Raw genomic sequence first — 24,569 nt, forward strand, 5'->3', positions numbered from 1 at the left:
AGAGAGTATAAGCAATAATAGGAAGGAACAAGGGGTTTTGCTGGTTGAGATAAGGATAGCTATACAGGGCATTGACTCACATTGATTTCCTGTGTCCTCTAAATTTCAAATGATTTCAGTGGGTAATTTGTTTAATTTCCTTATAAGTATATAAAGCACATTGTCCATATTCACACTCCTTTATCCTCTTTATTTACTATCCCTCCTTCCACTAGTACCCTCCTCCAACTGGATCTGTTTTACAATTCTGTCCTTTATTTTAAAGTTTTTTTCATTGTTCAAAGGGTTTCACCATGATATTTCACCTGTGAATATATTGTACCTTAATCAGGTTAAGCCCCTTTTATTGGTTTCCCATACTTTCCACCTTACTTCCTATTATTCAACAGATTTCAGTGCATTTCATTATGCCATTTTCCTACATAAATGCAGTATATTTAGATATTGTTCACTATCATTGTCTTATCTTCTCCCTCCACCCTCTAGTTCCATCACAGTTCTACTACAGCAAACTTTTTATATTTTTATAGACATGTATATATGATTTGTTTGTTTTTGTGTATACATTTATCTTTTGATCTGTCCTACACATGTGAGAAAAAACATGCAACATTTGTCTTTCTGAACCTGGCAAACTTGACTTAATGTGATGATCTCCATTTCCATCCATTTCCCTGCAAATGGTATAGTTTCATTCCTTGTTATGGTTGAATAATTCTCCTTTGTGTGTGTGTGTGTGTGTGTGTGTGTGTGTGTGTGTATGTGTGTGTATCACGTTTAGTTTATCTATTCATTTGTCAGTAGGCATTTAGGCTGATTCTATAACTTGGCTATTGTGAATAGAGCTGATATAAACAGGATCATAGTGTAGTTCTCTTTTAGTTTTTAAAGGAAACTCTATACTTCTTTCTGTAGTGGCTGCACTAGCACTCATTCATACAAGGTTACCTAGCACTCACACCCCACACCCTTGCCAGAATTTGTTGCTTTTTTCTTGATTATAGCCATTCTTGATTGGGGTGAGAAAGATTTTTTTGATTTGTATTTCCTTTATAGCTAAGAATGTTGCATATTTCTGTGCATTCATTGGCCATTAGAGCATTGTCTTTTGAGAGTTGTCAATTCAGTTCACTTGCCCAGATAGTAATTGTGTTATCTTTTTGTTTTCTCTAATTTGAGCTCTTTATATAATTTGGGTATTATTGCTTATTCAAAGAATATCAGAAAAAGATTTTTTTCCCATTCTGTAGGCTGTCTCTTCAACTTAGGTATTTCTTTTCTTGTATTTTGTCAGGTTTTATTTCACTAATGTTTTGTTGTTTTCTCTTTTTTCTTAAAATTTTACTATGTTATTGCTATAACTATAGCACATTGTGACATTCACAAAAGTATTTAAATATATCTTAATGAAATTCACCCCCCTCCATTATTCACCTTTATCCCGCTGTTCCCATTCTTAGAATAGTTTCAACAGGTCTCATTTTTCCATTTTCATATATGAAAACAGTATTTCCACCATATTCACCCTCCTTCACCCTTTCCTGCCCCTCCTTTTTGTGGCAATTATTTTTGATTTCATGACTTCACTCTTGCTAGGCACTTGCTTTTACCACTTGTGCCACACCACCAGCCCTTTCTTGTTATGGGTTTTTTCAAGATAGGGTCCCTCAAACTATTTGCAGGTATGCCTTTAAACCATGATCCTCCTAATATCTACCTCCTGAGTAGCTGGGATTACAGGCATGAGCCACTGCACCTGACTCATGTCCTTCATTTTGGAAAAAGACATTTCTGTTTGAGGTAGCTACAAAATGAGTTTAGTTATTACATTTCTTTGTATACATTTATTATATTTGGAATTGCTTCATCCATTCCATTTGTCTCCTTTCTATCTTAGTCCTCCTGTTATTGCGACTTCAACAGGTTTAAATATTGTGTATTAATTCTTATATAGAATGTACATCAACCATATTCACCTTCTTTACTTCCTTCTTTTACCCTTCCCCTCCTGTTAGTGTCCTCCCCTTAGTGTGGCCTGTTTTTCATCCTTGTCCTTTGTTGTTAGGTGCTTGTTTGTTTTGACTGGGATTGTTGCCTTGGGTTATACCTGTACATACTTATGCTTGATGTAATCCCCCTCCACTGCTCTTCCTCACCCTTTCCCCACTATCCTGTGTTTAACAGTTTTCAGTGTTTTTCCTTGTATCTTTTCCCTACACAGATGTGATGTATTTCTTTCCTTTTCTTTTCTTCCTCCCTTAGTGTCCTTTACCAGTCCCACTTTTAGTTACATGTTCTGTATTTATTTCTGTACCTATATAATATTGCTTATATTTGTATTAGGCATATATTCCACATATAAGAGAAAAAATACAGCTTTTGGCTTTCTGAACCTGAGTAACTTTATTTAAGATATTTTGGTGTACAGATGCCTTTCATTTTTTCTGTTTCATTGTCAATTCTTTCTTTTGCTTCCTAAGCTATAGGAGTCTTGTTCAGAACTTACTATCTATGCCTATATCTTTAAGTGTCTTTTGTAGTAGGTTTTGAGTTTCAGAGCTTACATTAAAGCCTTTGATACATTTTGAAGTAACTTTGGTACAGAGTGACAGATAAGGATGTAGTTTCCATACGTGGCTATTCAATTTTCACAACACCATTTGTTGAAGAGGCTTTCTGCAATGTATGTGTTTTGGCACCTTGTCTGAAGATTAGGGGGCTATAAGTGTACTGGGCCTAGTTCTGGGTCTTATTTTCTGTTCTATTAGTCATCCTGTTTGTTTTTATGACTGTATCATGCTAGTTTTGTTACCATGGCTCTGTAGTATAATTTGAAATCAGGTATTATGATACCTTCCAATCTTGCTCTTTTTGTTTCAGATTGCTTTTGCTACTCTGTGTTGTTTATGCTACCATAGGAATTTTCAGATTTTTTTTATATTTCTGTGAAGAATAACATTGAAATTTTGCTGGAGATTGAATGGAATTGCTTTAGGTATAATATGCATTTTCCCAATATTATTTCTGTTAATCCATCAACATCAGAGGTCTTTCCAACTACTAGTGTTTTCTTCAATTTATTTCTTTCAGTGTTTTGTACTTTTCATTGTAGAGCCCTCTTTTAGTTAAGATTATTCATAGATTATTTTTTTAGTACATTGTGAATAGGATTGCTTTCCTGATTTTTTTCTCAGTCTGTTCATTATTGGTGTATACAAAAGCTACTGATTTTTATACATTGATTTTGTATCTGCTACTATGCTAAAAATGTTCAACAGATTAAAAAGTTTTTGGTTGGGTCTGAGTCTTTTAAGTATAGGATCATATCTGTAAATAGGGATTGTTTCAATTTTTCTATTCTGATTTATATCCTCTTTTCTCATTCTTTCTTTTTCTTTTTTTTTGTTTTGGCAGAACGGGGCATAGAATTTAGGACCTCGTGCTTGTGAGGCAGGCTATGTACAAAGTAAGTCACACTTCCTACCGTTTTTGGCTTTAGTAGTTTTTCAAATTAGGTTCCTTATTTATGGTGGTTCTTGCCTGTACTGTGATCCTTCTGTTTATTCTGGGTTGACAGCACGTGCCACAATGCACAGCTTTTTATTTGCTGAGATTGGATGTCAGTAACTTTTTGCTTGGGCTGACTTCCAATTGTGAACCTCCTCATCTGTGCCTCCTAAGTAGCCAGATTACTATGTGCAAGTATTTTATTGAGAATTGTTACAACATTTTTCGTTAGGAAAATTGGTCTAAACTTTTGTTTTTGTTTTGCCATGTTTGGCATTAAGATGTTACTGGTATCATAGAATCATTTCATTATCATCCCTTCCCTATCTATTTGATGGGATATTTTGAGGAACATTTGTGTTAGTCTTCTGAAATGTTTGGTAGAATTTACCCATAAATCTGCCCAATAAAGGGGTTTTCTTTGTTGTGAGACCCTATCAGTGCTTAATCATATTGCTCATGATAGACATGCTTTAGCAGTGTGTATCTTCTTGGTTCACTTTTGGTAGGTCATATGCATCTGGAAATGCATCCTTTTCTTCTACATTTTTCAGTTCATTAGAGTATTAGTTCTTAAACTATACCCTAATAATCCTGTGAATTTCATTGGCATTTGTTGTAATGTTTCTGTTTCATTTATGATATTGTTAGTTGGTTCATCTCCTTCATTATTTTACTTAGTTTGGGTAAAGGTTTGTTAGTTTTGTTTATCTTTCCAAAGAACCAACTTTTTTGGGATTTATTCATTTATTCATATTTGCATACATTGTTTGGGCCGTCTCTCTCCTTCCCTCCCCACCTTGTCCTTCCCCCCCACCCCCTTGCTTCCAATCAAAAACTGTTCTGCTCTCTTGTCCAGTTTTTGTTGAAGAAAAGACATAAGCAATAATAAGAAAGACATAGTGTTTTTGCTAGTTTGAGATAAGGATATCTATACAGAGCGATTCCTAGCATTGCTTCCATGTACAAATGTGTTACAACCTAACTTGGCTCATCTCTACCAGACCTCTTCACTACTTCCTGGTCACCTTCCCATAGTGACCTCTATCAGTTTAAGATTACTATGTTAGTTCCTCTACAGTGGGCACATTAAAATTTTTATTGATCTTTTGTATCATACTTTTGATCTTACTTTCATTAATCTCTACCATGATCTTTATATTCTTTACATCTTCTAATTTTTTATTTAGCTTTACTTTTCTAAGAGATTAAGATGCATCAGCAGGTTATTTATTTATCTAGAATGCCAATTACTTTTGTTTAGGGATTGGAATACATCACTCCATGCCCTTCTGGCTATTAGAGTTTTTGTTGAGAAATCTGGTCTTTTCTGATTCGTTTTCCTATTTGCAGGTGTATTGGCATTTGTCTCTTGCAGCTTTCAAAATATTTTCCTTGTTCTTAATGTTTTTACTGTAATAATGCACTGATGGGTTCTTTTCTGGTCATGTCTGTTTTGAGTCCTAAATGTCTCCAAACATGGATGACCATCTCTTCCTTAAGATTTAGGAAATTTTCTGCTATTGTTTTATTGAAAGTGTTTTGTATGCCTTTCTTGAAACCTTTCTCTTGTTCTATGCCCAGAATTTGTAACTTTGGTCTTTTAATGGTCTCTAAGAGGTATTGCATGTTGCATTTGTAGGTTCCTCTTTATTTTCTTACCTTCATCTAGCTGTTCTAATTCATCTACCTTATTTTTAAGCCTTGATGGTCTATCTTACTGAATCCCATATACTAAGTAGGCTTTCAAGTGTGTTAATTTTGAGTTATTTCATTTCTAGAATTTCAATTTAATTTTTTTCAAGGTGTTTCCACTTAGATTTTTGTAACTCAGATCAAGTCATTGGTTGCAGGTTTTAACTACCTATGGTCTTTCAGTTGACGTATTTTCGGTGTTCTGACAGGAATGGATGGTGGCAGGATTGTTGTACAGTTCATCACCACAGGACTGGGAGTATAGTTCAGCAATAACAAATCACCAGTTCAACTCCCAAATAGACAATTAAATGAAGTGCAGTTAGAAACATCATGTACACTTTCAATAAGTTTGTATATGAAAAGTAATATGGTTTTTAAGGTCCTCTAGGAGTTTGAAAATTACTAATGATACAATATTAAAATTAAATATTAAAAAGAAGAGGGTGAGGGAAAGAAAAGGAAGAGGGAAAGGGGAAATTATGTGTATTGAATGAGGGTACAGGAAATAATAGTGTCCAAGAATATAGTATAATCATTACAGGGAAAAACAATACTGTTAGGGAATTGAGAAGGATAGAAAAATTATGAATAACAAATCTGAAGGTAAAATAAAAATAAGAAAAGCAAAAATAAATGTCCATCCTTCTCCCTCTTTGAGGAGATGATTGTATACTAGTTGTACTCTTTCGGTATAATAGGGGTTCTCATCTTGTCTATGTCCTATTATATTCTCTGTAAGGTTATCCTGATTTGTTCACTCTTAGATCTCAAGAATGCCTGTGATTTTGCTGTGAGTGCAACTAGGATATGATTGTTGGTGGTTGGTTAAGACTCTAGGCCATGGACAATAGCTGAGACATGGGTCCAGCTGTTCTCTTCTAGAGTAGCAGTAGTTATGTGGTGTGGGGCTGCTCTGGGTGGTACTACTATGGCCCACCTTAACAGTTTTGTGGACTTTTAAGCAAGTCCAATTGTGTGGTAGGCATGTGTGCAGTGGAACAGAATTGATGCCCAGTTAGTGGTCAGGATGTGATCTGTTAAGTGTGCCCACTCCATGAATTTGTCCTTGACCTGAGGTTTGCCATGTATAGGTGATTCAGTGCATTAGTGAGTTCCTGCCATTTCAGTAAAATTTGCTGTCTTAAGACTACCCTGCTGGAATGTTACTCCATTTATACTGTGGCAGAAGGCTAGTGCTAGCACCATAAAGCAATAGGTCTAGGGGTGATGTTGGTTAAGGCATGTTCTACGTTATATGACCTCTTCTGTGGCTTACTCTATGCCTCTGAAGTGCCCTGGTTAGCTCTGCCATGTTATCCTAGCCTGTTAAACTTAAGCTTTGTTTACAACTTTGTGCACAGATAACTTCTTTCAGTTGGGGCAGTAAAATACAGTTGAAGAGAGTTTGGATATACTGAGTGCTACAACAGCTTGCCCTTTTCCTGTGCTTTGCCCTGAATCTTGGCTCAAGCATTGTTTACCTATCGGTCATCTATAGCCAGGTTTGTCATCTTCCCCACATAGCACTGGATTGGCACTCCATTTGTAGAGGCCATCTGTATGTCTCTATCTCTCCTCACACAAATGCACAGTGGATCCAAGGATAGAGTGTGGTAGGTACTGCCTCCCAAAGTTTGACTGCTCCCATGGATTCTCCTTTGCCATGTGGGGAGGCACCCAGGACTTAGGAAGGCTCTGTAGTCTACCTGCGTGAAGCTTTCCCTTTGATTTTTTCAAACTTCAACATTTATTGATTTCACCTAGTGTGTCATTTCTTTTAGTGGTACCCTCCCCTGTCTTGCTAAATTGTCCTCTTTTCTTTATAGCCACATACCTAAGGTTTTACTTCAGGTTCACAGGAATGTGCATTTGTGATGGAAATTTCTAATCTGCCATTTGTCCTATTCTCCATTGCTTAGTTTTTGTACAGGGTTATTTTTTCTTTTTATTGTTCTTTTGTAGTTTTAGAGGACATAATGGGAGATGAACATCTCTGTAGGTTTGGTTGCCTTCAACTACCTAAAAGCCCCGGAAGGTGGATAAACTCTAAATGAAAATCTCCTTATACTTTAGAATTTCATTGTATGGTGGATCACAACAATATGTGTGAGAAACCTTCAATAGATATTTCATTACTTCATGCAATCACTTAAAACTCTGGTTATTTGTTTCATTCATCTCAGTAATTTAGATTACACTGCAAGTTTTACTTTGGGGGTAATGACAGTGTAAGTACTTGGTGCAATTATGAAAATGAGACTGCAGATTTTTTATTTTAAACCCTGGTAATGTCAAATAAGTCAACTCATGTGTATTGTGAATAATTTGAATAAGAGTACTTAGTCACTTTATTTATACTTGCCATGTAATAGGATAAAAATGCTTACATTCTGTATAGATGGAGCAAAACATTACCAAATTAAATGTTTATTGTGTTTATATGTAGCAAATAACATGATACTACTATCAATGAATACCAAACCAAGTAAGAATTTTCTACAGAGTGACACAGATTGTGTGTGTGTGTGTGTGTGTGTGTTAAATCTTGGACACATGTTTAGAATTGAGCAACAGCTCACCTCTTTTTCTGTTACTTATTTTTCACATATGGTCTAGTGCTTTTTGCTGAGGCTAGCCACACCAGAATCTTCCTAACTATGCTTCGTTTGTAGCTAAGATTATAGACATGCACTACCATGCTTGTGTGTACTGATTGGATCTCACTAATGTTTTGCCTGGGCTGGTCTAAAACAGTGATCCTCACAACCTCTGTCTTGCAAAAACCTGGTAGTACAAGCATAAGCAAACATGCTTGGACAGTAACATATATTAAAGGATCTGCATAAACTCTTACCTCATTGGAAACAGATCAACACCTCTCTAATTAATTGGATAAGAAATTCCAAAAAAGAGGTACAGTGAATGTACTATCTGTAATTTACATGTGATTACATTTTATAGAAATATTTTGAGATACTCTTGGCAAGAGTGAGAGTATGTTGACAATTTCAAGTCTTTGATATATCTTCATTTGATTGATGTTAGAATATAAACAAAGTAAATTAAATTAAGATTCCTTCATTGCACAAATTACTAAGAAATTTCCCTTTGGAATGTTTACATTCCCTCTTTCTCACCTGATTGGCGACTTACTCAATATACTTTTCATTTAAAATTTATGGAATCTATCAACTTTACAGCATCTTTAATTAAGGAGTTTGATTTTTACTACACATCAGTTATACGTAATTACACCCTTTTCTTAGACATGATCCACCTTAGAGGTCACAAACTCTGAAATCCAAACCTTCAGGTCTCTCAGATCTCTTGATACTTCACGTTTCCTGAATTTCCACAGGCCTGGAGTTCTGGTGATATACTATCCCTTTCCTTTTCTCTTAGATAATCACCTTCATCACCTGGCTCATAATTCTTCTGCTTCTTAAAGTATCTCTACATTGGACTTTTCAGGAGTGTCACTGCTGCTGAGGTTCCCTTGATTTTTTGACGTTTACTATTTGCTAGGTCATTTTTCACTGTGGTTAACTACAGACATTACCCTAACACATGAAATCCTAGACTTAACTTCACTTCTATTTTTAATTGTCCAGCATCAGTGGAACTTTCTTTTGTGTCTTTGCTGTCTCCTTTCACATCCCACCATACAGTCTCGAAACCTCTCATTACAGTCCACCCAATATTCTTTTATCTTATATTTCTACTTCAGTAAAACCTACCTGCACACCAGTTCTGAAACAATCCCTGTGCCTTCCTATTCTCATGCTTTTTTCATGCTGTTCCCTCAGTCTGAAGTAATCTCCCAATCTCCAGTGACAAAAGACTGTATATTGTCCATGTCAGTCTGTAATTCTCTGTTCATCATGAATCCTTACCTGTTCTTCTCATGCAAAAATTCTTTGCATTCCTTCAGGATCCTTTTATCCTTCTCATACAGCATTTTTGTTATCAGTTCTTGTAGCTGATAATTATATTTTCCATACACAATTTTCAGCCCACTATGAGAAAAGATGTTATTTTTCTTTGTATCCTTGTCACCTAATTTAAACTATGACACATGCCAGACATTTATTGGTCAAGAGTAAAGAATAGCAAATCATGATTATTTAAATGTTGTATTAATACAGCTAACAAATGAGTATAACTTGGTCTAGGACATTGGTACTAAGTATCCAGTCCATTAATTATTATGGCCCTAATTCATAACAATATGTTAATGTGCAAAGGAAAAATGAAAGAAAGCGCTATAAGATATGTGTAAAGTCTCACATGTTCAAAATCGTTTTTATCATATATTCTTTTCACTTTTCCCTACTCTTCTAGCTTTATTTTCAATCATGTTTTCCCTCGTTATCTCTTCTTAGTTTTAATGCCAGCTTATTTATTATTCCTCCATTCATTCTTTATTGAGCATCTACTTTGCCCCAAGCATTGTACACATTGGGGCAATACTTGTCTAATAGCACATATGGAGATTTTGCTACTGTGTCTTCCATTCTATCTCACAGAAAACAAAAGAAAAAGAAAAGAAAAGAATTACTAAGTGAATAAAGTCATAAATAATTTTCAATACCATGTATTATTAAGAAAATTAAAGAATATCATGTATTTGGAAATGATGTTATGGAAAGTGATCATTGGCTGCATTGCCAGGAATGAGTAAAAAAAAGAAAAGAACCAGGAGTGAAATTATGAGGCAGTGTTTTACAGAAAAAAGGATTAAGGTGTGCAAAGGCACTGAGGCAAAAACAACATTGAAATGGTCAGGTCAGGTCTATGCACTAAACTATTCTTCAATCTGAGGGCATTGTGGTAATAGAATCAAAACATAGTTTCCATCCAAAATGTTGGTGTGAAATGGGGATTGAATAATGTGCAAATGGCAAGAGTACAAATAAATTAACAAGTTTAGATAGGGGTCAGGGCCCAAAAGAAAGTAAACCCAGATGAAGTGACATAGAATATCCCACCCTACAATGGATGGGTTTAATACATCATTTACAGTTCAGTGCAATCAATCAAGACTGTCTGTTACTTTATGTGGTTTTGCCACCTTGTTGGGTTTCAGAATCCAGGTTCTTTGAATTTGATTTGCAAGTAAGAGAGAGGAAAGGTAACATGACAGGTGCTGAAAATTTTGGAACACCCTGATCTAAAGCAGGAGAATAGGTAGAGCATGTTCTCTAATTCTGAAACAAAGCAAGCTTACTCATAAAGATATGAGGGATGGGTTTCTCACAGAAGTGGTTCTTACGTCTCCTCCTTCAATTGGTCAGGACTCATTATTTGACCCAATGGAGGGTAGGGAAGGGTCCTAAGGCTCTAGAGTGTTCTCTAATTTTGAAACAAAGTAAACAGCTGGTATCCTAAAGATATGAGGGAGGGGCTTCTCCCGGAAGTGGTTCTTCCTGTTGCCCATTTCATTGGTCAAAATACAGTCACATGACCCTGTCTGAGAGCCGGGGAGGGCAGGGATGTACTGCTGTTTCTGCAAACAAGGAAGCCAAGAAGACCACTGATCCTATCTAGGATAAATTTTTGGTCTTTCTTAGGGGAACATTGGTCATTTTAGAAGGAGACCACTGGTTTTCTTACAGAGACCATTGATCCTCCTGAAGAATCTGTTGGTTTTCTTGATGGGACTGTTTGTGTCTTGATGAGACTGAAACCTGTTATCTCCTTGAGCTTCCACAGTTGAGACCATGTGCAGAAAGAAGTTCCTCTTTGTAAGTTTTTAATTTAAAAAGTCACAGACAGAAGCCTGCTTTTTTCTATGTCTGCTTTGTCTTTTACAATGAAATGTTACTCCTATTTCTTTTGCTCTTTTTAAAATTTTCCTTACTTGAAATGCTTGTGGGTCAAAGCATAGATCTATAAACCTCATATGCCATAGCTAATTTCTTTACTTTACTCCATTGTCCTCTTTAACTCAAAATCAAGTTCTTCTAGGAGTTTTGTTTTGAGAGTAAATCCGTGTGAATCCAAATTTCAAAAAATTTTCAAAACATAACTTTTCCTTTGTTGTGGTGGTACTAGGGAGAATGGGAAATTGGAGGATAGCCTGGGATCCACAGTGAGATCCAGTCTCAAAAACATTTAAAATATAAATATGTATGTACATGTATATTTGTGCTTATGCATACATACATTTAATTTTATATTCTATTATGCAATATTTGCTTAAAAAAATAAGTAAAGCATATGGCTAGGCATGATGGCTCTTCAAGAGTAATCCCAACTATGTGGCAGGTGGTGACTCGGAGGTTTTCAGCTCAACTCCAGCCAGGGAAAAAGTTAAGTGACACAAATAAGCCAGGTTGGTTGGACACACCTGTGGTCGCAAACCATGCAAGACACCATGTAAAGGAGGATACTACTTTGAGGAGCAGGGGTGGGTGCAAGACCTTACCAGACAAATAAGGAAAGTGTCACAGTAACTTTAAGAATGGGGATGTGCCTTAAATGGTACACCACCTGTTTAATGAGTGTAAGGACCTGAGATCCATCCCCATTGTCTTAGAAGAAGTTATAAAAAGCTCAATCTCATAGGAAACAGACCATTTGAAAGGAAAGAATTTAAATATTTAGAAAAGGTCTAAAAACACGCATTTTAATATAGCATACATTTTGCAGGAAAAAAGGTTGGTAAGCTATAAGTAGACTTAGTCATATAAAGGTAAACTAAGAAATTGAAGATCTTGAGATATTTTCCTCTATTGAATGCCTAAGATATTAATTTCTAAGTAGGAAATAATTTTTTATAGAAATTATTTCTTTATATTTAAACTTTTTTCTTTGGGAACTTTTTCAAGTGTATGAAAAAGTTGCAAAATAAGCAAAAGGCAAATAAAAGTATGCACTATTTACCCAGATTCCCTTTTGTATTTTTTATTTTACTCCATTTGTTTCATCATCTGCTCTTTGTATTTCTGAACCACTTGAGAGTCCATTGCACATACCATGGCCCCTTTATGCCAGAAAAAGTATGCATTTCTTAAAAATTGAAATATTCATGTAGAGAAGATATAATGCCACGATATATTGAAGACAACCAAGCCATAGCACGTTGTTTTGAGGCATATTGTCATACTTTCCTGTTTCTTTTCCTTCTTCTAGACTTATTGCTCTTGTTGACTGAGGATCAAATATGATAGTATTTGAAGCCTTAAGCCAGATGCAAGGTAGGGGCTTCTAATTTTTTTCCTAAATGTAATGTTTTCATATTGTGGAGTAATTGTAAATATCAATATCTTTGACAAAAATGACTGCATGCTGCATTCATTAACAACTTCTCATTTAACTGCATCATAATCAGAAGTTTTCTAACATTTCTCTTTTTTAAATATAATTGATCTTTTCTTATGATTTAATATATGATCAACTTCTGTAAATTTGTACTGGAATATTGAAAGGCCTGTTTTTTATTATTCTGGTTTAGAGCTTGACATATTTTAATCAAGTCTATCTTGTTTATTATGTTATTTTTCTCTCACTACTTACTATTTCTCCACTTGGCTTGTCTGAGAAGTGACAGTGGAGTTGTAAGGCTCAAATTTTCCTATGTTTCTGTCACCTGCATCTTCTGTAGTTTTTACTTTATAAAAGTTATAATTTGGTTATAAATATTCTTAAATATTTTGGCATCATTCTTTATTTTGGTCTTTCAAATTAAAATTTGTCCTATTTTCTTTGTTTTTGTGCTTTGGGGCTAGAATTTTACTCTTCTGATACCAGGATATTGCACTCTTTTTTGTTTTCATTTTTCTGTGTCTATTCAGGTTTTCATTAGCTTTGTATAACTTTCTTCTTCCCCTTATATTTAGTTTTCTATAATTTCTATTTCAGGTGTTTTTTTGCTTTCAAAAAATTGTCTTTGTGTGTGTAATTGAAACTGGGCTTAATAAATTAAGCCCAGTTTCAATTATTCCTATGAATTGTATGTTCTCAGTTATGTCCCAACCTACTATTAATGTTTATAATATTTGGTATGTTAACTTGCATATGATTATTCCTCATTCTTTAATTTACACACACATATGTATTCATAAGGTTTAGGAAAATGTAGTGGAGAGGAGGGGAAGGCATGATAGGAAACTGAAACTTAAGAAAACTGGACCTGAAAAGGTAACATAGCACTGAGGATAAAGTAGCTAATAAAAATTGCAGGCAACCTTATATGGGTTAAGCCTTGTTTCTCACTTCTGTACTCTGTTTCAAAGGGTATAAGGGAAAACCCCTTCATTCTTGGGGCTCAGCCTTTGGACACAAGTCTGCTGAATCTGTGCTGGCACAATAAAATATTGGTTCCTGTGGAACTGCATTGGTGTTCCATCTCTCCATTTGAGAATCTGATCTGGGGGATAGTCTGGGATTTGGAGATGGTTTTTATCACATCTCTTCTCTCCAGGGTGTGTCCCCTGGACCTCTGGGAGAAGTGATCCCACCAGGCATCAGTGGATGATTTGATCCAGAAGAGGGACTCAGTCCTAGAGAGTCAGGGTGAGGGCCTAGGGTGCACAATGGAACCCAGAGGGTCACAGGAACCAGCAAGGGGAGTGCTGCCCCATCAGACTGGTAAGAACCTGGGTACAGATATTAGGCCTGCCCCTAAGTGGCAGAAGGGGAGACTGATCACCTCCCAGAGTCACCTGAGTAACTTTGAGCAAAAGTGAAACTGTGACACCTACATTTGGTATTGGGGTGGAAACATTGGATGCCTGCATGTGAATGTGTGTGAATGGGACATAGCCTGGTGATAAAGCAAAAGTGAGTACAGATCCTTGGGTCTGTGGTGAACTCACATGGTCTAGAATGAGCCCTAACAAGGCCTCTGGTCCATGGATTGTACAGACTTGTTACAGCTGAGAGATGCCTAAATCCCCACAAGGGGATCAGCCGGAGACAACTGAAGTGAGTTAGGACCCTGTGTAAGTGCAGTTTCTATTCCTGCAACCATGTCCAGGTCACCAATAAGTGGTGCGTATTATTCTTCCCTGTGTGTCAGAGAAGACCCATTACCTCTCCTCCAAAACCCCCTACCATTCTGTTTCTGTCTTGATATCTGGTAACAGGAGGAAATGATGGAAATCAGAGTAAAGGAACCCCCTTGGAATGCATGCTTAAAAACGTTAGAAAGGGATTTAATGGAGACTATGGAGTCAAGTTAACTCTTAACAAGCTTAGGACCCTTTGTAAATTAAATTGGCCAGCTTTTGGTATAAGGTGGCTCCTGAAAGGATTGCTAGACAAGATTGCAGTCAGTGAAGTTTATATGGTAATTGTAAGGAATTCTGACCACCCAGATCAGTTTCCCTACATTGATTGCTGGCAGGATGCTATTTTTAGCCAGCCTGTGTGGTTGAAAGCCTGTCTGGAAGGGTCCTATAGGATCATGGTAGCTAAGATAGCTACAACTTCCAAGTGTAGGGAGAAACCAAAGGAGCCAGTATTGGCTGAGGAGCCCAAGGAGACACCACTCCTCTTTGTTCCACTTTATCCACCTCTGCCACTGACACCCAGTTCTGTACCCTTACCTTCGACATCTGATGGGGAAGCCTGAAGGATAAACATACCTGTAATATCTCTTCTGGAAGCCTTGGGGGCCTTGACTCCCCAAAATTCCCCAGGTCTTATGAATCTTAAGTATACTCCAAGTCCACCAGTTCTCATCCCGTGCCCAACCTGTCCCAGTGAGGACCTCTTCTTCTCAGATTCCCTCTGTTCTGCATATGCCACTGAGAGAAGACTGAGGCCTGATAAATTATAAATAGCATGGTCAAATACAAGGAGGAGGGTAGACACTCATCTACCAGCTCTTTACCACCACAGACCTCCTAAACTGGAAACATCATACTCCCTGCTTCATAGAAAAACCTCATGCTGTGATTGATTTGATGCAGTATATCATCCAGGCTCATAAACCCACCTGGACAGACTGTGAACAGCTGCTTCTGAATCTATTTAATACTGAAGAGTGATACCATGTAACACTGGCAGCTCTAAAGTGGTAAGAAGATCATGCCCCTGCTGACACTTTAAATGCCCAAGTATGCTCAGATTCAGTTCCCTAAGGAAGACCCCCCCCATTGGGACCCTAATAAAATCAAGACTACCAGCAACTTGAACAGTATCAGGAAGCACTATTAGGGGTATGAAGGAAGGAGGGAGAAAGGCCATGAACAGGAGCAACACATCAGAAGTCCTCCAAGGACCAGATGAGAGTCCCAGACAGTTTTATGAGCATTTGTATAAGGCCTTCCACTTGTACACCCCTTTTGACCTGGAAGCCACTGAAAACCAGTGGATGATTGATGCTTTTGTTGGCCAAGCCCATGGGACATAAGGCAAAAATTGCAGAAACTGGAGGGATTCACTGGGATGAACGCCAGCCAGCTTCTGGAGGTGGCCACAAAAGTCTTTGACAATCAAGATTAGGAGGCAAAATGGGAGGTTGACAGAAAGATGAAAAGGAACGTGGACCACCTGGATGCAGCCCTTGTTGAACAGTTGGGGAGACCCCAGCAGGCTGGTCCAAGCATAGGCAGAGGCAGTCCCTGTGGATGGTGATCAGTGCACCAGGATGCCCCATCCTAGGGAGAAACTGGGTTGAAATCAATGTGCCTACTGTCACCAGGATGGGCACTGAAAGAATGAATGTCCCCAATGGGCCACAGACTCCAAGAAGACTCCCCAGACCAGAGGCAGAGGCCGGATTGTTGAGGGAAAATGTCAACCTGTGCATGGGAAGGCGCTGGCCCCTGGGAGGAAAACATCATCAGACTGACTGCCCTGGAAGGCTGTGAGGAGGAATAACACAAGACTAGGCTCCATTCTACTTGGGCCCCAAGAGCCTATGGTCCAAATGAAGATAGTTGGCCATCCTATTGATCTCATGGTGGTGCAGAATAGTTAATTGTGACCCAACCAGTGGGCTCCCTTTTACAGAAGCATGCAACTAGTACTGGGGCTATGGGGAACCATGCCCACCACCCTTTTTTAGTATCTAGATAATGTAGTCTTGGGAGCCATGAAGTAAAGCATGAGTTCCTTTTTCTCCCTGCTTGCCCCAAGTCCTTAATAGGTAGAGACTTGTTATGTAAATTGAGGGCACCGATAACCTTTGATTCTGATGGCAGAGCAACTTTAAAACTGAGAGGACCTAAGGCAAGAATTCTAATGCTCATGGTCACACAAGAGGAGGAACAGTGGCTCTGTGCCCCTGAGGGAAGGTTTTCTGAGATTTCTGAGCTTCCCTTAAAGATTCCAGGCATGTGGGCAGAAGATAACTCTCTAGGACTAGCCCAAAACATTCTCCCAGTAGTGGTAGAACAAAGCTGGAAGCTCTCTCACCTGTTAAAAGCAGTACTTCATTACCTACAAGGCCCAGATCAGAATTCAAAAGCACCTTAACAGACTCCTAAAATATAAGATCCTCTGACCTTACCTGTCATCCTGGAACATCCCCTTATTACCTGTCCAAAAACCAGGTGCTAATGATTTTAGGCCAGTTCAGGACCTCTGGCAGTAAATTCAGCAACCATTACTCTGTACTTTATGGTTCCAGAACCATACACAAGACTTTCAAGTCTTGTCCCAGCTGAGACAAAGTTTTTTACCTGCCTAGATCTCAAGGATGCATTTTTCTGCATCTGCCTGGCCCCACAGAGCCAGCCTATTTTTGCCTTCCAATGGGAAAATCCTGATACTGGAGAAAAAGGACAGTTAATCTGGACTTGGTTATTGTGAGGTTTCAAGAACTCCCCTTCTGTCTTTGGAACTGCCATGGCATCCAACCTCAATACTTCAGACAACCAGCATGGCTGCACACTCCTTCAGTACATGGATGACCTCCTGCTGGCTGGACCAATCTGGGAGGACTGTATGGAAGGGACTTGCCTCCTTTTCTCTCTTTTATGGGAAGAAAGGTACAAAGTTTCTCAGAAAAAGGCCCAGATTTGCTTTCACTTGTCCCAAGGTCAATATGGGCTCAGCCATGAGAGGAAACAAGTTGTCTGTTCCATTCCAGCCCCCAAGAAGCACTGGCAAATCAGAGTTTTTGGGAGTCACGTGTTTTTGCCAAATCTGGATCCCTTAATTACTCCCTCTTGGCCAAACCCATCTTTGAAGCCACCAAGGTGGAGAGAATGGGAATGCTTAGTATGAGAATAAGAACAAGAGAAAGCCTTTAAAAAAATCAAGAGGGCACTCACAAATGCCCCTGCTCTAGGCCTTCTGGATTTGATAAAGCCCTTTTTATTGTATTTTCATGAGCAAAAGGGGACAGCTGTTGGGGTCCTGACTCAGCTACTATGCTCCTGGCACTGTCCTGTGGCTTACTTGTCAAAACAACTTGATGCTGTTCCCCAAGGCTGACCACCTTGCCTGCTTGCCTGAGCAGCCACTGCCTTCTTAGTGGCAGAAGCAGACAAGCTTACCCTAGGGCAAGAACTCACTGTCTGGGTTCCCCACTCCATCCTGACTTTCATGGAATACAAGGGAAATCACTGGCTGACCAATTGTCAGATGGTCAAATACCAGAGTATGCTATGTGAAAACCCATGCATCTAGCTGGAGGTTGTTAAGACTCTAAACCTGGCCACCCTATTACCCGTTGATTTGGGCCCCCTAGAGTATGACTGCCTAGAGGTTATGGACAAAGTTTTCTCAAGCCAGCCAGATTTAACAGATCAGCTAACTGGCTATCCAGATGTTAAGTATTTCACAAATGGCAGCAGATTTGTTCAGGACTGCACACACTTTGCCAGGTATGTGGTGGTAACTCTGGACTCAGTCACTGAAGCCTGTGCACTTCAGGCTGGAATTTCTGCACAAAAAATCCGAACTCATCACCCTCACCTAGGCACTCCAGCTTGCCGCAGGAGTGTTGGTAAACATCTATACTGACTCTAAATATGCCTTCATAACCATTCATGTCCATGGGGCCCTGTATAAGGACAAGGGTATCATTAACTCTGGAGGAAAAAAGTATCAAGTATGGGCAGGAAATCCTCAAACTACTAGATGCTGTGTGGGCCCCTAAATGGGTGGCAGTTATACACTGCCAGGGGTAACAAAAAGGAGATGCAACGATTGCTTGGGGAAACCAAATGACTGACAGGGAGGCCAAACAAGCAACCCTTACAAGGGGAATGACCCCAACTGCCCTGAGGACTGCCTTGTCCCTCTGTTCCTTAGCTGAAGGTGACCCATGATACATCCCACAAGACCAGGCTTGGTTGAAGACTGAGAAGGGAAGTTTTCTACTGGGCTGATGGTAGAAGTTTGCTGATGGTTGCATCACCATCCCTGAGTCACTGGCTCCTACATTTGTCAAGCAGTTCCATGAAGAAACTCATTCAGGGTGAATCGCTCTCAAGACCACCCTAGCCCAACACTTTTATGTCCCCAAAATCTCCAGCACAAGTAAGGTGGTTTGTGAAAGATGTAGCCTGTGTGGCAGAAACAATACTTGGCAGGAAACAAGAGCACCTCCCCAGGTGCAAAGTGTTGGTGGAACTCCTCTTGAAAACCTGATCACGGACTTCACTGAAATGCCACAAGTCCAAGGATGCAGGTATCTATTTGTGTACCTTTTCAGGATGGGTGGAAGCCTTCCAAAGTGGGCTGAAGTGTCCATGGAGGTGGCCAGATGTCTGCTAAAGGATATCATCCCTCAGTTTGGAATACCTGTGTTTATTGGGTCTGCCAATGGACCAGCGTTCATGACCAAGGTGGTACAGCTGGTGGCTAAAGGCTTAGGGATCTCCTGGAATTTGCATACTGCCTACAACCCCCAAAGTTCAGGAAAAGCAGGACCCTAAAATTATGGTTAGGAAAACTATGTTTGGAGACCCATCTGCAGTGGGATCAGTTACTACCCATAGCATTACTAAGGATTAGGTCTAGCCCCACAAAGCAGACAGGACTTTCGCCCTTTGAAGTCCTTTATGGACATCCACCCTCCTTAATCAAAGGTATTTGAGGGGACCTCAAAGAAATAGGTGACCTCACCTTGAGACAACAGATGCAGGCCCTCAGATTGACTGTCTTGAAAATCAATGACTGGGTCTGGGAGAGACTTCCCATTAGCCTGACAGCTCCCAGGAACAAATCAAGGGAATGGAATGTCCAATCATTAAAATCCCATTGAAGGGGCCCTCTTGTTGTTATTTTGTCTACCCCCACTGCAGTTAAAGTGGCAGAGATTGCTCCCAGGGTCCACTGCATCCAGGTAAAGCCAGCTTCTCTCAAATGGGAATGAATCCCAGACACAATCTCACTGTGTAAGGTCACCTTCTGAAACGCCCATACCCTTTCTCAGCAGCACCCTCCAGAATCTCTGGCTACCTATGAGCAACAAGACGACAGCCTTGCTTTAGTCACTCCAGAGGCTGATTAATCTAAGCACATCAGAAGCTGGAGGAATAGCCTCTCTCCCTAAGAATGAGTCCTTTCCATGATTTCTAATTATTAAATCTAATTAGTTTCCTGCTCAGAGATCCCCAAACCTCAAATTGTGACTTATGTATATATACTTCCTGGGCAAGAAATGTCACCAGGACTTTACTTTTTCATTCTTACTACTCATGTGCAGGCACTGTCACTGGGTCATGCATCCACAACTATACCACGTATTTGGTGTGCTCCCGTGGTAATTAGCGTATCTGCTTCAACCCCATCTACTGCCCTTGGGAGAAATGGCTAGAAGCCCAAAGCTTTCACAGGGCTGGGGACCTCATTAACCATACCCAGGTGTTCAACCCTTATAAGCCAGTAGCAGTGTTCTTTGATGTGTGTGCAGCCATAAGCCAAGATACATATGGAGGCTATTATAGAGAGAAAAACAGCTACCTATGTAATGGTGCTGTGGAAATACAAACCCCTAAATCAAGATGATGTTCTTTGAATTTAGGTGGGTCTGAGCATCAAAGTGGGGAAGAATGTAGTGGGGAGGAGGGGACAGCATGGCAGGAAACTGAAACTTAAGGAAACTGGATCTGAAAAGGATCACAAAACATTGAGGTTAAAGTAGCCAATAAAAATTGTAGACAACTATATATGGATTAAGCCTTGTTTCTTGCTTCTGTATCTGCTTGAAAAGATATATAAGGCAAAGCCTCTTTGTTCTCGGGACTCAGCCTTTGGACATGAGTCCACTTAGTCTGTTCTGGCACAATAAAATGCTGCTTCCTGTGGAACTGCCTCAGTGTCCCGACTTTCAGTTTGAGAATCCTGCAACAGTTTGTTTTCTTGTTTTTGTAGCTATGTTTGTGTTTATACCATTGTAAATACCCATAGTCACTTGTTTTTTTTTTTACTAGTGATGCCTGATTTTTCAGTATTTATTAGTGTCATTTAACTTGTGAATATTGCCTATTCTATTTTCCCTTCTGCTATTTATTGGTAGCATTGTTTTTACCTTGTCAATACCTATAATATTTACACATGAAACTTTTAGTCTGTTTTCTCCTAAATTTGTTTTGTTTTATTGGGTGTTTTGTTTTTAATTTTTTTCCTTTATTGTTGTGATGGGTGGGGTTACATTGTGGCATTTACACAGGTTTTTACAATGTATCAAATATATTACACATGAACTCACCTCCTCAAATCATTCTCCTTCATCTTCTCCCTCCTCTGATTCTTGGAGTACTTTCACAGGTAATCATTTTTGCATTTACTTACATGTGTACACATTTTATTGCACCATATTCACCCTTGTACCCGCTTTTCCAACACTTCCCTCCTCCCACTTGTGTCAGCCCACCCCTGGTCAGGACTTGTTCTGTCTTCTTGTTCTCCAATTTTGTAGGAGAAAAAGAGAAAAGATAAAATGAAAAACATGACATTTTTGCTTGAGGTAAAGGTAGCTACACAGGGAGTTTCCTTATGATATTTCCATGTATGTATGTATTATAATCCCAATTGGATCATCTCCTTTAATTTTCTTCATTCTACCTTAGTCCCATTCTTATGGTAGTTTCAGTAAATTTAACATTTCTATATTCATTCTTGTATAGGGAGTATATCAACCCTATTTGCTTTCTTCTTTAAATCATTATCATATGTCCATACATATGTATATACCTACTTAACCTTTTTAAATGTTTAAACATTAGTCATTCTGCTGAAGGTTTTCAGACACCACTTTTTTGAAGGAAGTTTATCTTCTTGTGCTGAAGTTAGTAAAATTTTTGCCAGTGTGCCATACAGTAAATATATTAGGTTTGTAGGCCATAAGATCTCTATCAGAGATTTGTAGTTCTGCTGTTGCATCAGAAAAGCCACCACATTCAGTAAATAAATGAGTGTAGCTGAATTCCTATAAAATTTTATTGGTAGATATTGAAATTTGGATTGAATATACTTTCCACATTCATGAAATAATTTTTTATAGTCTTTTGATCACAAAAAATTAAAAAAATATTTTTTCCTTTGTAATAAAATAATGGACTGCACTTGGCTCATCGATCATAGTTTGCTAGCATTAGCTCTAGCTGATTTCTAAAGAAAGATTCATGTGCTGAATTCCTTAATATTTTGTGTATTGAAGTCTATTTTAATAGCCTTGATAGTTGAAGTGTAACCTTATTGCATAGAAGTCCTTGATTCTTTCTTTCACTGAGAATTTTTTAAATGTTGCTCCATTTTTGTTTTACATATTGTTTTTGAATGTCTGTTACCAGTCCAATCCATTAGTCTTGGTATATTATTTGATCTGGTTTTCAGGAGGCCATAAAGATATTGACTATGTTTTTTTAAATATAGTAGCTGAAATAAAGTATATCTTGAAGTTGATGGTACATTTTGAAAGTGTAGGTAGACTTAGGGCATTTTTATTTCTGAAAAGTTTTCTTTGCTTATGATGTTAAGTAGTTGTTTATCTTTCTGAAGGTGCTGCAATAATGTGAATGCCATTCCTTCTTTATCTTCTATTTCAATTACTTTCTGTTATGCTTTTTACTTTCCCAATATGTTTATCATTCTATTTGTTGTTTTCCTGCCCCTCAATATACATCTATGCTTTCATATATTTTTATTTTATTTACTTATTTTTGATGGTACTGGGACTTGAATTCAGGTCTTTATACTTGCTAGATAGGCACTTTATAGCTTGAACCACATTTCTAGCCCTATTAAGTTTTATGCTCACTTACATATCTTCTAACTTACTCATTTCTAAAACAACTATTTACTCTTCCTTTCATCTCTTGCCTGAGTAATTCAATTATTTTCATTTCTTCTTGGTTTCTTTTACCAGTTTAATTTATATGTTTGTGTTTTAAGGATTTTTAATTTAATCAAATATTTTTTCTAGGTAATTGTTTTTGGAATATTATCTTACATTAATTTTTGCTTATTTTTCTAGCTGGATTTACCTCTGTTGAAATGTGTCAAATACACTGGTCTCCTAAATTTATATGGACCTGTATTTTTTGTGTTTTATTTTGTGGTGTTGGAGTGTTTAGCAGGATTCCTAGTTCACAGAGTCATTGCTTTGCAAGTAAATTTAAGATTCCTTGGTAGATTATCTTTGTTTTTGTCAGTGTGTTTGTTTTTCCTCTAATTTTATTGGTCTCTGGTTTTACATGACCCCTTTTGCCCTTTATCAACCAGCCACTAATTATTGCTCCTCCATTTATTAAAAAAAAAAGACATTTTTCTGTTCTACAAGTCCTGAGTTGAAGACCACTAAAATGCACATACTGTGTTGGAGTTATTGGTCAAATGGTAGAGCACTGGCATTGAATACACAAGACCCTGTGTTTGATTATCAGCACCAAATATGTAAGTTAATCAGTAAATTCCTTGTGATGATTTTAAATCATCAAAAGACCAATGATAGTTTCTTCCACTGGATTTAGATTAAGTGACTTTACCTCTTTTCTTCTTACTTGATTTTTAATTTGCTTTAAATTGTACATTGGGGCATATTGTGATACTGTGATATTTCCAAATGATGTATGGAAATTATACATACATGTACAGTGTATTTTAATCATATTCACCCCCTCTATTATTATTACTGCTCCTTTCTTTAAAACAACTTTAATGTGTCTCATATTCTGTGTTCATATAGGTATATAACATATTTCAATCATATTTATTCCCCAGTTGCCCTCTTCTTTTGCTGTCTCATGTCCCAATGGCCCCACTTTTATGTTGACTTTCTCATTTTTGTTTTGTTTTGATTGTTTTAGATGTAGTTTCTGCATATCAGAGAAAACATGATTCTAGCTCACTTCTTTAACATGATCTCTGGCTTTATCCATTTTCTTTTCAAATGACATAATTTGGTTCTTTCTAATAGCTGAATAATATTCAATTGAGTTTATATACCTCATTAACTTAAACATTTATTGTTTGGTAGGCACTTAGGCTGATTCCATATCTTAGCTGTTGTAAATAGTGCTGCTATAAGCATGGGTGTGCAGGTGTCTCTTTTGTATGTGACTTACTTTCCTTTGGATATATGCCTAGGAGTAGTATTGGAGGAACCTATGTTAGTTCTACTTTCAGTTTTTTAAGGAACCTGCATACCGATTTCCATATGGGCTGCACTAGCTTACATTCCTACCAATAGTGTAAAACAGTACCTTCCACCCACCAACTTGCATGCTTTCTAGAATATTTTAGGTTTTTTTAATTCACTATACCTATTTTGACTGGAGTGAGATGGAATTTAGGTGTTTGATTTATATTTCCTTTATAGCTAAGAATTTTGAATATTTCTATGCATTTGTTGGCATTTAAATTTGGTTTTTTGAAAAGTAGATCTTCAGTTCAATAGTCTAGTTATTAATTTGATTACCTGTTCTTTTTGTGTTTGATATTTTGAGCTCTTTATATATTCTGTATATTATTCCTTGTCCAGAAAACAGCAGGCAAGGTTTTCTCCCATTTTGTATGCTGTGTCTTCAGTGTGGTAATTATCTCTTCCAATGTACAGATCCTTTTCAATTTTGCTGTCCCACTTAAAAATTCCTACTTCTGTTTCCTGAACTGTTAAAGTCCTGTTCAGAAAGTTGCTGTATATGCCAATATCTATAAGTCTTTATGTCTTCATTGCATTTCCAAAGTAATTTTTGCATAGTGTGAAAGATAGAGATGCAGTTTCATTCTTCTACATATGGGCATTCAGTTTCCCAAACAGCATTTGTTGAAGAAGGTTTTCTGTAATGTATGTTTTTTGGCAGTTTTGTTGAAAATTAGTTGGATATAGGTATATGGGCCTATTTCTGGCTTTTCATTTACAATGATCATTATGTCTGTTTTTATGCTTGTACATAGCTGTTTTTGTCACTATGACTCATTAGTATAATTTGAAATCAGTTATTATGATACCTCCA

This window comes from Castor canadensis, chromosome X, assembly GCF_047511655.1.
Source record: "Castor canadensis chromosome X, mCasCan1.hap1v2, whole genome shotgun sequence".
NCBI lineage: Eukaryota > Metazoa > Chordata > Mammalia > Rodentia > Castoridae > Castor > Castor canadensis.